Source organism: Equus quagga, chromosome 8 (genome assembly GCF_021613505.1).
Source record: "Equus quagga isolate Etosha38 chromosome 8, UCLA_HA_Equagga_1.0, whole genome shotgun sequence".
In the NCBI taxonomy this organism is placed as follows: Eukaryota; Metazoa; Chordata; class Mammalia; order Perissodactyla; family Equidae; genus Equus; species Equus quagga.
The window spans coordinates 88562280-88579286 of NC_060274.1; the positions used below are offsets into that span (position 1 = coordinate 88562280).

Here is a 17007-nt window from a genome sequence, read left to right on the forward strand (position 1 = left end):
TCAATGAAATTTTCCCAATCTATCTGTCTCTTCCCTAAGCTGGATTTGCACTGAGGCCATCCCTCCCAAGCACCTGTTTTTCTGCTATACAAAGGAAAAAAGTGTCTGGAAAATCTGACTGAGCACTTGCTGTGGTAGACTGAGAACCCCCATGGTTTAAACTTTGTGTGTTTTCAATTATCTGTTGAGGCACAAAGGACTATGGCTAAGGCCTCCTACATCCTGCTAAAGCTGTACTACGTCCTGGAGGGGAGCGGGGAAGATGAAGACCCTATTTGTCAGAGCCAACTATGAAGATATTGGTAAAATAGTTCTTCCCACGGGACTGACTGCCACCTTCTTATACTCCATGGATCTAGGAGAGTCCAGGATCAGCCGCTCCGGTCTAGCGGTATTGGAAACTGTCCCTAACCATTTCATGTTCCAGGAATTCTCTGTGTTCAGGAAGAGGATGCTAATAAGTTATTCTTGAGTGGCTGCAAAGTTCTAGAAACAATGCCAGGTACTTTTTACACAAACCGTCTACTTCACTCATGGCTCTAGACTGCAATGGTGGACATGATGATCCCCACCTCAGGTGAGGAGAGGGAGGCTCAGGTGAAGCCTCAAAAGTCATAGTGCTGTAGGTGGAGGGGTTTTTCCTTTCACTGACTCCCTGTTATTCTAGACATCATCAGCCTTCACTCTAACAAAGACTGCCTACTTGACCCTGTCCATTGTTTCTTTGATTGCCAGCTGGATTAGAATGGAGGTTTTCGGAAAGGTGTGGCAGAGCAGAACTGGCGTTTCAGATGACAGTCTTTAAAGCAAGATGAGTCGAGCTTGGCACCACTCCTAAGCTGGACATCCCCAGCCAAAGCAGAAATAGGGTTGGGCAACTGTTCCTTCAGTTCAGGGCTGTTGAACAGCGGGTTCTGCTTCCTCACCTCGCGAACCACCTCCAGGAGCTGCAGGAACCATACCACAGGCATTTGATTTTTTGCTTCCCTTAGTCTCATCACCTCCCTGAGAGGTTATTCTTCCTATTGTTCTTCCTGCAGAGCTGTGGGAGGCCTAGACAGTGATGGCTCAAACAGTAATGAAGGTGGTCTTTGATTTTTGGTTTCCAAGCACCCAGGTGTTTTAAAAGCCAACGCTTTCTCCTGTTGGATTTCAGCTGTGTTGGAACTGCTCCGGTGAAGTATGAGTTAAGAGAGCCCTGCTGTTTTGGAGATTGGGCGGCTGAGTTGTTCTTTCTGGGCTCTTATGCCTATTACTCTGTGTTGGAACAGAAATTCCCCTGCATCTGCCTGCGAAGAGCTCAGCCGGTGTCATCACCGCCCTCCTGGATCCATCAGCACTCACTGACAAACGGGGAAACTGGATCCACGTTGGACACAAACTTTACTCAGTGATGTACTTGTCTCTCTGTAATCCCTCTGGTATTGACAAATCGAACTCAGGGACTCGGGCGGCAGTGACAGCTCCTGCAGACAGCGTGTATTAGCGTCAGCATTATCGTCCTTGGCCCTGACAGCATGGGCACTAGAGGGAGGATTAAGTGATTAGTACTGTGTATGTTACAACCATCTTTTTATTCCTTGTGACTTTTCAGTTTTGCTTACTTCATAAAGATGTAAAAGGAGGCTCTGAGTAAAAACAGATGCATTTATACATGTTTTGGGATCTGATGGCTAGCATATGTCTCAGACATTCGGGCAATGTTGAGACATTATCAAGTTTCTCCATGAACACAGTAAATTATCTTGCCTTTGTGACAAATATTGTTTTAAAGGGGGCTTCGAGGTATATTGTATATATTTAGAAAATAAAGATCCATTTGAATCTCTATCTTATATTTGATAGGTTGTTGTATGTAGGTTAATCATTTATTGGACTTGGTTCCCTGGAATTTTAGTAAAGGGAGATTTAACTGAGGGAATTTTGAGAGACGGGTTTAATAAGATAGTTAAATATGTTTTTTTTTGCCTTTATTCCTAATTTGACCAAATTCTCTGGAATATTCATCTACAAGAATTGGCCCAAAGGAATGTCAGTTATATCTCTCAACATCATTTTATGAGTGATAGCATTTTATACATTTCTAGGGTAGAAAAGCCTATTACAGTTATTATAAATTAAGGCCTCTGGTCTTTATCAAAAAGTGTGATTTTGGGCTTGCAAATGCTGACCTCTTATACCATATTTTGACTTCTCTTAATTTATCCATTCATTCCAAAAACATTTTATTGAGCATCTTCTATGTGGAAGTGGCAGAAATCAGAAGAATCTAAAATGTATTCTTTGCTCCCGAAAAGTCCACATTATAATTGGGAAAAGATATTAACACTACATTGATCATAGAGCTGTCGCAAGATAGTTTATAACTAAGTGCCAAATGAGCTATAGCAAGAGTAAGGGGGGTGGATTCGCTGTTGGGGTGAGCCAGTGATGATGGAGAAGGTAGATGAGGCTTTACAGAGGAGGGGAAGTTAACATGGCCCTTGGAGAAGGAAAGGTGTGCAGGTGGGAAAGGAGTGGCTCTGGGTGCGATTAGTAATTCACATTTGGAGTTCAAGGTAAGGTTGAAAAGGCAGATCAGGATAGATTGTCTCAGACCTTGAATTGTCACATTTTGGGAGTTTGGATTTTATCTCATAGGAATAGGGGGGCTCTAAAGGTGTTTGTGAAGAGATATGAATGACAGCGCTAGTTTAGAAAGACGTTTGATAGGCATTCAGGGTAGATTGGCAGGTAGGTGACATGGAGGCCAGACAGGAGACCACAGCAGCAGTCCAGGGGTGCAGCAAACTTCTGGTTAACATGAAAGGAGGGAAGGGAGACATTTTACAGAGGAGCAAGTAACTTTGTGAGTTGTTCGGAGGAGGCGTAAGAGCCAACATTTTTGTACCCCTTCCCATGTGTCTGCCAAACTGTTATGCACTTTCCATGTAATTAATTCTTACAGAAACTCTGTGAAGTAGGAACCATCATTAGTCCCATTTACAGATGAAGAAAACAAGGCTTGGAGGGGCCAAGCAACTTGATCAATGTCACATTGCAGGAAGTAGACGAGCCAGGATTTGAACCTACACTCTGAACCCCTAACCACCGTCTGTGCCTTACTGGCTGATGGTGGAGGGGACCGGAGGGGTGCGGGGGGAAGGGGAAGAAACTTTCTAAAAATATTGAAAATGTAACATTTCAAAAGAATTTTTAAATTATTATTAATATTTTCTTGGCCTGGGTAAAACAGCTAGCTTGAAATAGAAATGAAGAAATTACATTTTCATATAGAAAAAAACATACTCTATGAAGTGAAAGTAAAGTTCATCCAAAATGTCCTGTCTTAAAATAGATGCAAAACTCAGAAATGCGATGTGTGATATTGATCTTAATCCTCTTTATTTACATGTTCTCACACACTGAGTAGTGTATAACATATCTGCTTATGTGTCCATGTATGTAAATGTCACACAGGGACTTGAACGAATTTAACCTTGATTCAAGCTTCAAGGGAAAATGGCTGTAGTTTCGAGTTTTAAAAAATTATCTGTTTATTTCCCTTTCTCTGTCGATAACTCCTGGTTCTAATGCTGAAGTCTTATAAATACAGCACAGTTAACTTATAAAATGAGCTTAGTGTTCTCGGGGCAGTGCATGTTGAACAACACATAATTTGGCACAATTTTGTGGGCCTGAGTTTAAGACAAATACAAGACTGAGAGAGCATAGAGGCTTTATTATTTCTAAGTGAGTTCATGTAGTGTACGCGGGTTGAACTGATGAGAAACCCCCACGCAGCCCTCCGCCCCATCCAAGGCGTTCAGGCCTTATGCTTTCATAAGCGTCGTATTCACAGCACAACATTTCTCCTTCCCAAATAGGAATGTTGTTGTTTCAAATTACCATCTGTGCTTTTGGCAGAATAGTGAATGCCATCTCCTTTTGCCCCCTAAGGCCCTGCTGGTGTCACAGAGAGGTTGGAAGGGCAGAGTGAGCGAGGTGGGGTGCGTGGAATCACACAGCTCTGGTTTTCTGCAGGATTAGGAAAAGGACGGTGGAGGGGGAGTGCTAAACAGAGCTGAGAAATGCAGGCTTCACTGTCCAGTCAGAGTGCTTGAAATTACATTTATAAATAGTACAGAAGGATATTAATGTAGAATTGCTTGCATTCTTGAGAAAAAGGAAGAGGAAGACAACCAAGATTTGTCAAGTATCTACGAGCCACATACCAGGCTGTACAAGTTGAGTGGGCATATACTCAGTCCTGTATTTTGCCTATTGGTCTCACACAATTAATAACAGAACTCCTTTCCCCTTTCAGAAGTGTCCTGATTTAGACAATAAATTACATGGTCACCCTATGTATAATCTAAACAACAGCTCTTTAGGGAAAATCTCACTATTTCCACTGCTCACGTCTGGAAACTGAGTCTCTAAGAGGTTAACCAGTTCAACACACACAACTCAACACAATAAGGATCTGACAACATAGATTATTTCTGCTTCATCATAGTACCTCCCAAAGAGTGTTTTACCTACGCCAAAACAATGGTGCTCATCCAATAACAGGGCAAATTAATTTATTTTAGAGCTATTTGAAAGGGGAACATGTTCTTTCCGTTGTTTTCCAGTGGTGGGGAGTTGGATGTGTCATGATGCCACATGCTCTCTCTCACTTTGCCTTCTTATGACCAGGGGTAAAATTTGGCGAAATATATGAGGAACTGATGATCACAGTTGAGGTTGTAATATAGGCTCACAAACTACAAGAAAGGTAACAGATCTGTACAGTAATTAGACCCAGACCTGCTTCTGTCTACCATGAAGTCAGTGGCTGAACCAACCCATTGGCCAGAATCAAGAAAACTAGTCTTTATAGCATCGTGTTTCTGCACATATTTATGTCAATAAGTTAAAAAGTGCTCTTATCTAGTGGGTATGACAGATCTTAGCCAGTCACAGACAGCTAAGAGATTTGTTCAGGTCTTTTGGGTAAACTTTCACTACAGGAAATAACTCAGAGAATGAAGAACTCTATAAAGGGGGTCTGGAAACCTGGATTCCTCTTTTACCTCTCAATTACTAGCTAGGTGACCTTGGATGAGTCGGTAGACCTTTCTGAGATTCTGTTTCCTTATCTAAAAAAGAAAAGAGAAAATGAACATGTTAGATTATAAGGGGTCCCTGCTTTCGGGCAAGTCCTGCCACTAGTGGTTTTTGTAAATAACATTTTACCAGAACACAGGCACACCCATTTGCTTACATATTGTCTGTGCTGGTTTTCCAGCTACAATGACAGAGTTGAGTAGCTGCAACAGAGACTGTATAACCCGCCCAGCATAAAATATTTACTGTCTGGCCCTTTACAGAAAAAATTTGCTGATGCCTGAATTCAACGATCTCTAAGAATGCTTTCACTTTTCATAAGTCTCTAACTCCAAGAAAGAAGAGAAGGAGAATAAGAAAGGGAAGAAGATGAAGTTAGAGTTATAAATCTGAATCAAAAAACCAGAAAGCAATTTGCAAATAATCCACAAGCCAATTGTTCTAACAGTGACAGAGTGCAGCTCCCCCTACTGGCCAGGAGGACCTATTGACTGCAATATGTGCTCAAGGACTAGAAGAAAGGTAAAAATCTGTACAGGAATCAGACCCTCAGACTCATTTTCAATATGATGGTCACTGCAGGTCACTAGGGAAGTTTCTGTTTGCTCCTGATGCCTTTGAATTTATAAGCGCATACCTAAGTTGGAAAACTAGGGAAATTGGGGTCCTCAAGCTAGAGTGTAAAGCTTCTTCAGAGAGAAGTAAAACCAGAAGAGGACAAGGAAAGCATGCTAAAAGGAACTTAATCATGGCTGAATGAAACCAAAGCTAATAAACTGTGGTGGATGGGCTCTCATGGTCTCAGACAGTAGGTGAGGATGGGTATTGTTGAGATTGCGTTCAATCATACTAATCCCAATGCCAAAAGCCACTTTGAATGATGAAGTGAAGCAGCTTGCAATGGCAACCAGGAGGCTCTCCGTTGCTGCCCTGGCTGGGCAAGGCTGCTGTCAGCCCTCTCAGGCAAGCTCTGCATCCTGTCTTAGGGGCCCAACTCTGCCTTCAGAGGAGACTTGCAGAACTGGCAGATTTCAGTTTGGTTTGGAGTTTTGTTGTGTATTTCTTGGCAGGAGGGGACCAACTTCCATCCATAGAGCGCCCCGGATTAATGGCTAAAGTAACACCTACTGGCAGGACCAACCCAGGCTTGGGGCAGCCTTTCTGCTGTTGACTCATGACTCCTCTTGACTCACAGCCTCACTCCCAGTTTTGATGGCTGTTTGAGGCTCCTGCCCTGAAGTCCAAATTGCCTGTTTCATGATGTGAAAAACACGCTAGAGAGTATATGCGCTTTCCTCCCCAGAGTGGAGCACATGCTGCTTCATGGGGAAAACTTGGGGGAGAACAAGAGGAAGTTGCTTTGCGCTATATAGTGAATCCCAAGGCAAAAAATAAAATTAGCTTTAACCCACAAAATCTTGACTTGATTGCTTTCTTTCTTAAGTTTCCTTAAACTTCTGCTCACAATCTTAGGGGATGGTTCAGATAAAGTCCTAAGAACCCGAATCCAAATTGAAGCTTGGGATTTTCCTTTTGGCTCCATGAGTTGAGGTGAAAGTTGCCACAGTCTTGGTGTGTTTGCTTCTCCTCTGTGATAAATCCTTTTGGGAACGAGGTGGGATATGAAAATAAATGGCTATATGTTCATTTACTTACACTTTTTTTTTGCCCTTTCTCTGAACTCAAATTGTGCCAAATGTGCTAATTTTTTCTTCTTGGTAGAAGGGTGGAGATATTTATTTCCCCAATCTCTCTCTTTTGGGAATCTAAAGAAAAGCAAAATGTTTCCTGTAAAGTTTTAAAACGGGTTAATTTAACTTGGAGCATGACGATTACACTCTGTGATATATAAAACATTTATTTATATCATGCGTAGACATTGAATAATGTGAATTTTCTTCGTTTTTGAAAGATATAATACACAAACCAAAGGAATGGTGAAGCATCTGTTGAATTGCCTTAGTCCCCCCCATCACAATCATGCTAAAAAATATGAGGAATAGGAATGAAAAAAGAATTGAATTTCAGGAAAACTAGACAATAAGTTCCCACTGTGCAAAAGGGTATGCGAAAAGGAACTGCTGGGCACTTACTCTGTGTGTGTGTGTGTGCACAAACATGCACGAACTTGTGCAGTGGAGTGAGAAGTGGAGGGAATCTGACTGAGGGAACCAATACCTGGAGTGTAAGTGCAAGGAGAGAGGATTCTGGGGTTCAGGGTGTTGGAGTGAGAATGGATTCCATGTGTGCCAGAGTTCTTTTGTAGGCCCATGCACTAGCCTATGTGAGAGCAATAGCCATTGCTTCTGAGTTTCCAGGCAGGAGACCCGACCTGGTCCCTATCTGTCGTCCTTAGAGCAGAGAACAAAGTTTGCGGCATATAAGAGGAGTAAGATGGACTCGCATAATGGGTCTTTGAAAAGAGGAAGGCAAGGAAATCCAGCCCGAATTTCAACCCCTCCCCACCTCCTCTTACTCCTCTTGGCCAAGTACAACTGGCACTGGAATGGCTCTGAATTCCAAAATGAAGGCTTGTCTGATAAGTGGTTTGATTGCCTTATAGTCTGGGAGAAAATTCTAATTTCTGCAGAAACTTAATTCAACTGAAATTTCTGTTTTATAGATTAACTTAAAGCCAGAATCTCGAAGATGTCAAAACCACCCACTGAAGTAAATTATTTTCCAAGTGACATAGACCTCAAAGAAGGAGATTTGTTTTCATCTCACCTTCTCACCCTCCATGAGCGGCAGCTGTATTATAGACCACGGGACTTCCCATGGAGTCACTGTTCTAGGAGGAGAACCTAGCTGCGGTGGTGACCTCGTCGTTGGAATTCGTTTCAAAATTGACACTCCAGGGGAACTTTCCACATGTCCCACCTCCCAGGCACAGTACACACTTCTAAAACTCTCAAAGACATTATTTATAACAGTGTCTGACAAATGGTGGCATTGCACCAAAACGTGTAGCTGTGGATTTTCCTCTCGTTGGCTGTATTTGCAATTCGGAGCCTCCCAGGCACATGGCAAAGCCCTACTTCTTACGTGAGCCAAGAAATTTCATCAAGCCAATGCTGCTTAAAGGAACTGAGAATCGAGGACCGTGTTTACACAAGTAGATGGGCAATACACGTTTATTCAATCAAATATTTTTCTTTTAAGTAGAAATTAAGGAGTTTATAGGAAAGTGTTTCGAGAGAAGTCAAGTGATTTTCAGATGGGTCTACTCTATTTAGTTGGCTCTTTAATCTTGAGCAGTACATTATCAAGTTGACATTTCTTAAAAAGATAGTTCCCGATATTGGTGAAAGATTGGAAAATGGGCATACTCTTACATTGCCAATAAGAATATGAATTGTTACGGGTTTTTGGATAAAAGTATTTGTACACTGTAATTCAGGAGTGCCTCTTTTAATAACTCATCCTAAAGATGTAATCAGTAATATATCTAGAGGTATATATACAAAGATTTTTCGTCACATCATTCTAAGAATGGAAAGTTTGAAAATAGCAAAATTCTCAGTATAAGAGGATGGTTCAATAAATTATGACGTACACATTCTGCAGACATAAAAATCATTTTTGAAGACTTCTTAGAGACATAGAAAGGAATATTTTCTCAATATAATGTTAATCAGAGAATGAGACAAGGTAAATAATTTTGGTAAATAGTATATATAAAGAAAAAAGATTAGAAGTACACAATCACCAATACATTTTGGTTTATATCTGGCTGGTAGGATTATGGAAATGATTTTCTCTACTTTTTTATCTTCACCATATTTTCAATAACAAACATGCATTGCATGCATAAAAAATTTGTAATTGTGATATTTTTTGAAGAACTAAGCAGTTCATTAAAGGGTATGATGAAAGTAACATTATTTTAGTTAACCATACCCTACTTTAATCCATAAAAGATTTGAGGCTAATTGTAAGAAATACATATGATAAAATGATTAAACACAATTAAAAAATCTTGATTGAAGAAAAAATAAATTTGAATACAATGTCAAGACTGAAAGATAAAAATAGAACCCAGCTCTATAGGCCATAAAGTCCTTCTTAATTGCATTAGTCAAGCTATAGATTGGATGATGTTTCCTAGTGGCTGAAGCAAAGAGGGAAAGCCCCTCAGTAGTACAGAAGCAAAGTTTTGGAGCCCTCAACTTTAGAGACATTAATGTAGGACTTTATCTGGTAGACATAAGGAGGTGAGGTCAAAATATTTCTTGGCAATATCTCCACTGCAGAAGCTGCTATAAGACTGTTTTTGTTGCATTTCTCAATGAATGTCAGTGGATCTAAAATGTGGCTCAATGAGCAATTATATGGGGCCTGTCCTAGTTTAAGTTCTTCCAAAAATAGAACCCAACAAGGACTTGGGTGCAGGTAGTTATTGGGGAGGTGATCCCAGGAAGCAAGGGTATGAGGCAGGGAAATCCCAGAAGAAGTGGGTTTTTTTTTTTTGGTAATAGTTTTATTGAGATATAATTGGAGCATATAAAGGGGAGCTTCTTCTTCTTCTTATATTCTTAAGTGAATACCATAAAATCCACTCACTTAAAGCATGCAATGTAATGGGTTTTTAGTACATTAAAGAGCATATTACTGAGCTGGTTACTGGGCACCACAGGGAATCCATCATGCTGGGGACCCTCTGAGGAACTAGGTAGAAGAATTGTCCTGAAAAAATGGGAGGCTGGGACATCGCCTTCCCCCAGTGGAGGGAAGCCTGTGTGGTGTGAACTCCTCTGTGTCCTGGGCTTGCTGGAGATTCAGGCCCTGAGGAGAAGGTTGAGAAGTGCACTGCTGCTCCAGGTAGGAAGCTGTGGGCGTGCCTGGAAACTATGTCTTCAGCCACAGCTCAAGTCACAGGTAGGCTGAGGGAGGTGGCCTGGGCACCAAAGCCATCTGCTACAGGAACAGAGGTAATGCCATTCCAGGCCTCAGGTGGATGGAGATCCAGTTTGGTCCAAGGCTAAAACCATGATTGCCTGCAATCGTTTCCAAAATATACTCCTCAGAGCTGATGTGGGTGGGTTTTCTTTCTAATGACTCCTATTTTTCCATCCTAACCTCTACTTCAGTTTGCCTGATCCCATCTCCAGTGTGCTCCCATCCCCTTCCTTACCCACTCTTACAATAACTCCTTTTGTCTTCCTTTTAGAAGTCACCTGAAACCTCTTGTTCTTCACAAATCCTTTCCCAAATGGAAGCAGGACAGTGTTTATGCCTGGGCTCCTCCTGCTTCCATCTCTCATTACATTCCTATTTACAGACAACAATTGTGTTTCTGCCCAATTTCTCCATTGAAACATTTTCATCCAGTGATTTATTTATAGATATATTTGCACTCATGTGTGTTTTTATAAAGTGCCACAGCAAGAGATGTATCTGCTTAACATGCTGACTTACCTTGAAAAATAATCTAATATGCATAAGGGTAATACTTTTCGAATGATACTTTTAAATAAATACTTTTTAAGTGATGCAAGTTCCAGCTGCCTGTCATTTCTAACGATCAAGTAATATCTCCAGTTTATCACAGGCTGACCCCACCTCCCTCTCCTCTGCCATGCTCACTTCCTATACAACCTACCTTCTAGCGTATGAACTTCTCTCCCTTCTTTGAATATACCAAGCGCCAACCTGATCCTGTGCCTTCATTCATGCTTTTCCTTCTGCCAGGAATATTCTTGCCCCCATTTCTGGATGAAAAGCTCTTACACATTCATAATAAAGGTAACATTTATTAGACACCCTGGGCCAAGCACTTTATATGCGTCATTTCACATAATCCCCACAACAGTTTTGTGAAGTTTGTACTATTCTTAATTCTCACACTATAGGCTGAGGCTTAGAGAGCTTAAGTCACTGTGGTGGGCTGATTCTAAAATGGCCTACAATGATCTCCACTTCCTGGTATTCACAGCCTTGTGCAATGGCTTCCTCCTGAACGTGGGCTGGCCTAGTGACTTGCTTCTGATCAATAGAACATGGCACAAGTGACAGGATGTCAATTTTGTCAATACATTACAAGAAATTGTTAACTTCTCTTTGGCTAGCAGATTCTCTTCCTTACTTGTTTTCATGAAGTAAGTTGCCATGTTGGGAATGCCCATGTGGCAAGGAACTAATGGAATTTCCAGTCAAAAGCCAGCTAGGAACTGTGGCCCTCAGTCCAACAGCTCGAAAGGAACTGAATCCTGCTAGAAATTATGTAAGTGAGCTTGGAAGCAGATGCTTCCCCAGATGAGCTTTCAGATGAGACCCCAGCCCTACCTGATAACCCAGTTGCAGCTTCAGGAGAGACCATGAAATAGCAGACTCAGCTATACCACGTCCAGAATCGTGACCCACAGAAACTATGAGATAATAAATGTTTGTTGTTTTAAGGCACCATGTGTGTGGTAATTTGTTATGCAACAATAGATAACCAAATACAATCACATTCTCAAGATCCTGGGACTTAGAAACCCTTGCCTGACTGAGTCCAGAACCCACACTAGCAGTCACTTTTCTGCTAGCTCTGAAATTATGTGCTTTAGGAAATTTTCCCGTTCTCTATATAAGTAGCTCTGTTTGTGACTTTTATCGGTGTTAATACCTTTAGTCAAGCACTTTCCATAATGGATTATAATTTTCTGTTTACTTATCTGTCTTTCTGCTATTAGGTGGTAAGTACTTCAGTGACAGGGACTGACTCATCTCTGTAACTCTGGCACTTAGCCTGACATTTAGGTTCTTTGGAAATATTTATTGTATTAATGAATACTTAATTGCTTTGCAAGACAATGTAAGCAAATCAACAATTCAGTTCAGATGTTTATTGATGTCTGCCATGTGGCAGCCGCTGGGCCAGATGTCAGGGATTCAAGCATGAACAAATCATTATTTCTTATCCTAAAGTTGCCAGAGTCTAAAAGAGGAGATTGGCACATGAAAAAGCATGACAACACAGAGCAGTAAGCAATATCAGAGAGGTGTTAAGTTGAACCATATGAAATGGACGTCTTTGCAGCTCAGAAAAAATTGAATATGGGCAATGTCATATGATTCAACCTATTAAAGATTATGCTGCTAGAGTAGAAGGTAGAATAATTTAGTGAATCTGACATGGTCTTGATCTGCAAGGGCTTTCCTTCTAAGGCTGGAAAAATGACAAAGGCATTTGAATCCTTAACAGAGAGTAGAGGATCGCTTGAGGAGGTAAATGTGAGAAGTGATTACATCATAGACAAGCAGGATGGTTGGTACATTCACGGAGGTGGGAAATAAACAAGGATGAAGTTTTAGACTGCCACCTTCAGAGGGAAAGTGTCTTATTTTTCAACATCTCCCTTTCTTAAGCTAGTTGTTATCAAAATAAGTTGTGAAAAAAATTATCCTGTGAAATTCCAGCTCCAGTAATTTGTAGTGTTACCTAATGAGCAAAACAGATATTGCCAAGTACATTAGTTATCTCTTGCTGTGGAATGAATTACCCATAATGACGTTTACTATCTCGCAATTTCTGTGAGTCAGGTATCCAGGCACAGCTTAGCTGGGTCCTACAGTTCAGGATCTCTCACAAGGTGCAATCAAGGTATCAGCCATGGCTGCAGTCTTCTTGAGGTTTGATGAGAGCAAGATCCATTTCCAGGCTCACTCATATGGCTGTTGGTGGGATTCGGTTTCTCACAGGCTGTTAGACTGAGGGTCTTAATGGCTTTTGGACAAAGACTGCCCCTAGTCCTGGCAATGTGGGTGTCTTCATAGGGCAGCTCATGTTGTGGCAATTGAATTCCGCTAGAGCAGCAAGTGAGAAAACAAAAGAGGGCAAACAGGATGGAAGTCACTGTCTTATAACCCAATCTTGGAAGTAATTTTTGTGGTATTTCATTTGTTAGATTTTGAAGCAAGTCACTAGTCCAGCCACGTTCAAGGGGAGAGAATTACCCAGGGGCATGAACACCACAAAGTGGGGATCGTTGGAAGCCATTTCAAAAGCTTCCTACCACATCAAGCAATTTCCGGATTCTGCCAGGGACTTTTCTTCCCTGGTCAGAATCTTCTGCTTTTTGTTAATCTCCTGCCAAACTTTAAGGAAATGTTCTGGCTAGTACAGAAAGGGACAAAAGGCTTGCAATGAGATGGACAATAATTGGTTTACATCCAATCAGGTACTTAGAATCATATCAAGACAGGAGTGAAAAAAATTCCAAGGAGAGTTAAGTCAATACTCCCTCCTCCTTCCCAACTCATCTACAGATGAGGAAATCAAAAGACTTGGCTGTTCTAACTGAGTCAAGACATTAAATCAGTATGAGAGAACAGTGTATTATGATGAAGCTTAGATTGTGAGAAATGAGTACCGGTGCCCATCATTGCCTTATGGTGCTCACGGGGGTTCAGAGTCTGACCACTCCTGAGAGTATGTGCTCACTTCCAGGCACCAGGTTTTAAAAGGGATATTGATACTCTGGAGATTACATGAAGAGGACCAGCCAGAATTTAGATTATCTGAAGAGATAACCTTTACCTTACCTATGGAAGAGAAGACCACAAAAAAACATGCAAGCCACCCTTAATAAGTGAAAGAGTGAGTGGACTTTCTCTGCATAGCTTCAAGGGACAGAACTAGGAATAGAGAGCAGAAGCTGTCAGGTGGCTGATTTCAAGGCCTCTCTCTCACTGAAGGTGGTTAAGCTGAGGCTGGGCTATGTAGAGTGATGGTGGTGCTCTTTTGGTTGAGTGACCAAAACCAACTCAAGCAAGCTTGTGCTAAAGCTGGCTCCTGCAGTCTAACATGGGGAGAGAAGAGACAGAAGAAATGGCCTCAGAATCCTTCATTCTTTTCTCTTTTCTGCCTCTGTGTGCACACCAACTTTGTCATGAGGCCGGAACCAGGGGTGTCAACAGACGTGGACTCATATCTTAACAGCTTCATGGTTATGTAGGAAAGGTCTCTCCCAGCTCCTGTTCAAAACCCAAAAATTGATGGAATCCTTAGCACTGGTCAAGACATCAAGGATGCAGCAGTGAGCAAACGAACACCCATGTCGATATGGAAGTGACATTCTAGAGGATTGGCCTGAAGCAATCTAGGTGTCCACCCCCTGACCAAGTACCCTGCACTCCATCCTACACACTGCTGCCCAGGGATCCTCTGACCATATGTCTGCCTGCCCTCACTCCAAAACTGAAGTGACTCCCCTTTCTTTCAGCATTCTGTTCAAAAATCTCCCATATGGCCATCAGGGCCCTCTACAATGAGCTCCTTCTACTTTCTCCATCATGTACTCTACGAAAAAAGAAAAGGAAAAAGGGCCTTTGTGGTTCCCCAAGCATGATCTGCCCTTCTACACTTCCATCCTCTGTCAAATTTTTCCTTTAGCCTGGACTGTCCCACCTCTCTCTCTCTGAAAATTCAACTTTCTGTTAAGATCTGTCTCAAATACCTACCTCCTCTGTTAAGCCTTCTCCATTTTCTCCCTATCTTCTGTCATCCTATTCTCTCTCTCTTTCTCTCTCGATAGCCCATTTCCCTACTAAGCTCTAACTCATCTTTATACCCTCCATAATACCTAGCAAGGCCAGGCTCATCTTGTTCCTCCATTTGGTCATGCTGTTCCCTTAGAAGCATCATCAGTTCTCTTTTATTGCTACTTGTGGAAAGATGACTCACCTTTCACCTTCCATTGATTCCCTGATCCTCCTCACCTCCTCACTCAACATTCCAGTTGCACCCCTAGTCTGTATTTGAGCACATCCTCCTTTGTTCCTGAATGTTCTGAGAAGACAGCTTATCCTCCCATGCAGCTATAAGCTATTTGAGGGCAGGAGCTTTGTCTTTTCATTTTTACAGATCTTCAAATTGTAAAGCTCTATTCTCTGTCCATGGCATTCATTCAATAAAATTTTTACTGATTTGAATTTAATTGATCTGAATGTAAACCCCTAGAGAGCTGTGCTTCTTGTGGGTCATGTTTCCAAGTTTGTTAGTGACATGTATTTTCCCATGTAAAGAATTGACATATAGCAAGGACTGTTTGCCTTGTTATCATCTTGTGGAAAGTCTCACTCGCTAATGCAACAGGAAAGCTAAATATGGCAGAGCGCTCATGCTGTCTTTTTGAGAGATAACCAAGGAGCTGAGGAAAGGATGAAACTGAGACTGTGCCTAGATGGGCTTGATCCTGGGGCCAGATTCTGTCTTTTTTCTCAAACTCTCTCCGTCAAGCAAGATGACCTACAAAAGGTTTTTAGATTGGTCAAGCTCTCTGGATAGACCTGAACTAAAGTGGTGAGCATTTCATTCATTTGTTGGAAAACGTTTATTGAGCTTCTGTTCAGTGCCAACCACTGTGCTAGAAGCTGGGGCTGCAGTGATGTTACGGGTTGAATTGTGTACCCCCCAAAATATGTGTAGGAGTCCTAACCCTCAGTACCTCAGACGGTAACTGTATTTAAAGACAGGGTTCTCATAGAGGTAATCAACTTAAAGTGAGGTCATTATGGCAGGCTCTAATCCAGTATGACTGGCCTCTTTTAAAAAAGGAGCAATTTGGACACAGAGATACATACAGAAGGAAGATGCCATGAAGAGACTGGGAGATCACCATGTGAACATAAAGACGGCCATTTACAAGGCAAGGGGAGAAGCCTGGAACAGATTCTCCCTCACAACTCTCGGAAAGAGCCAACCTTGCCAACATCTTAATTTTGCACTTCAAGCTTCCAGAAATGTGAGACAATAAATTTCTATTGTTTAAGCCCCCAAGTTTATGGTATTTTGGTTCAGCAATCTTGGCAAACTAATACAAGTAGTGAACAAAATGGATAGGTTTCCTAAGTCACAGAGCTTACAGCCCAGGGGAGAGACAGATACTAACCAAATAACAAATATGATGAATAACAAATATGTAATGAATGCATAACAAATGTGTAATTGAAAATTGAAAGAAATGCTCTAAAAAAAAGGAACAAGGCCCTTTGAACACATATAATAAAAGAACCCCACCTAGCCCTGCACACTCAGGTCTCAAGGACAAGCAGGTATGAAAGAGGTAAAGAATTGTATTTATCTAGCCCAGATTCCTAGATGATTCTGGATAAAAGTTCGGTCAGGAAAATTCCAGCCTGGAAAAATTTAAACACTAGATCCATGGGGCTGCTAAGCATTTGGAAGGAAGGGATGGAAATAACATTTCTTGAGCCCTTTCTGATGACATGGGAGAAAGCACCCCCACGTCTATTCTAGGGAGACCTTCCCGGCAGACAGGTGGCTAGCTGATTTCATCTAGATCTTTTTCATGTCTTTCTCTTGCAGTTTCCTAGCTGCTCCTCAAGTTATGACCTGATAGTCGAAGGGGCTATCATGCCTCCTTTCTGCAGTCTTGACATTTCTTTCTTTATGAAACTAATCATGCTGGGCTAATAAGTTAAAACTCCTAAAAATAAAGTAAGGTGACATTTAAAACAAAACCAAAATAGGAATTTTCACATTCTGAAGGAGGAATAATCGTGTTGAGAAATTGAACCCTGAGGTGAATTTGGCGTTCGGCAACCTGAGAGGCTCTTTTCGAGTGTAACATTACTTCGCAGCCCAGAGGTTTTAAAGCAGGAGCCATTCCTTTAGAAGGTTCCAGAAACCGCTTTGATTATCTAGCTGAAAATCACAGTGTTGATAGTTGATTTGGCTGGCATATGAGTCACCTGATATCCAGCCTTTTTTAACTCAACATCCCAGATCTTGGATGCTCAGATTTCAGCTGAATTGACCTTCAAAATCTGGGAAATGTGTCAAATGGTTTTAGCAAGCCCAAAGGCTCACTTTTGTTTTCCTATACACCACCTCAGAATGGATAAAGTTTAGAGGACTCATGGTCTCGTTGCCCTGTGGGCCTGTGTCACTGAGATCCGATTTGTTGG

At 41.6% G+C, this 17007-nt stretch overlaps 1 long non-coding RNA gene across 1 annotated transcript in view; it reads left to right on the plus strand.

Moving 5' to 3' along the window:
* LOC124244222 (uncharacterized) overlaps positions 1-8206 on the plus strand; it is a 43300-nt gene extending 35094 nt beyond the window's left edge. Inside the window, exon 3 of the long non-coding RNA XR_006889917.1 lies at positions 7715-8206. This is a non-coding gene — a long non-coding RNA (uncharacterized LOC124244222). The remainder of the gene's footprint in view (positions 1-7714) is intronic.
* Positions 8207-17007: the final 8801 nt, after the last annotated feature.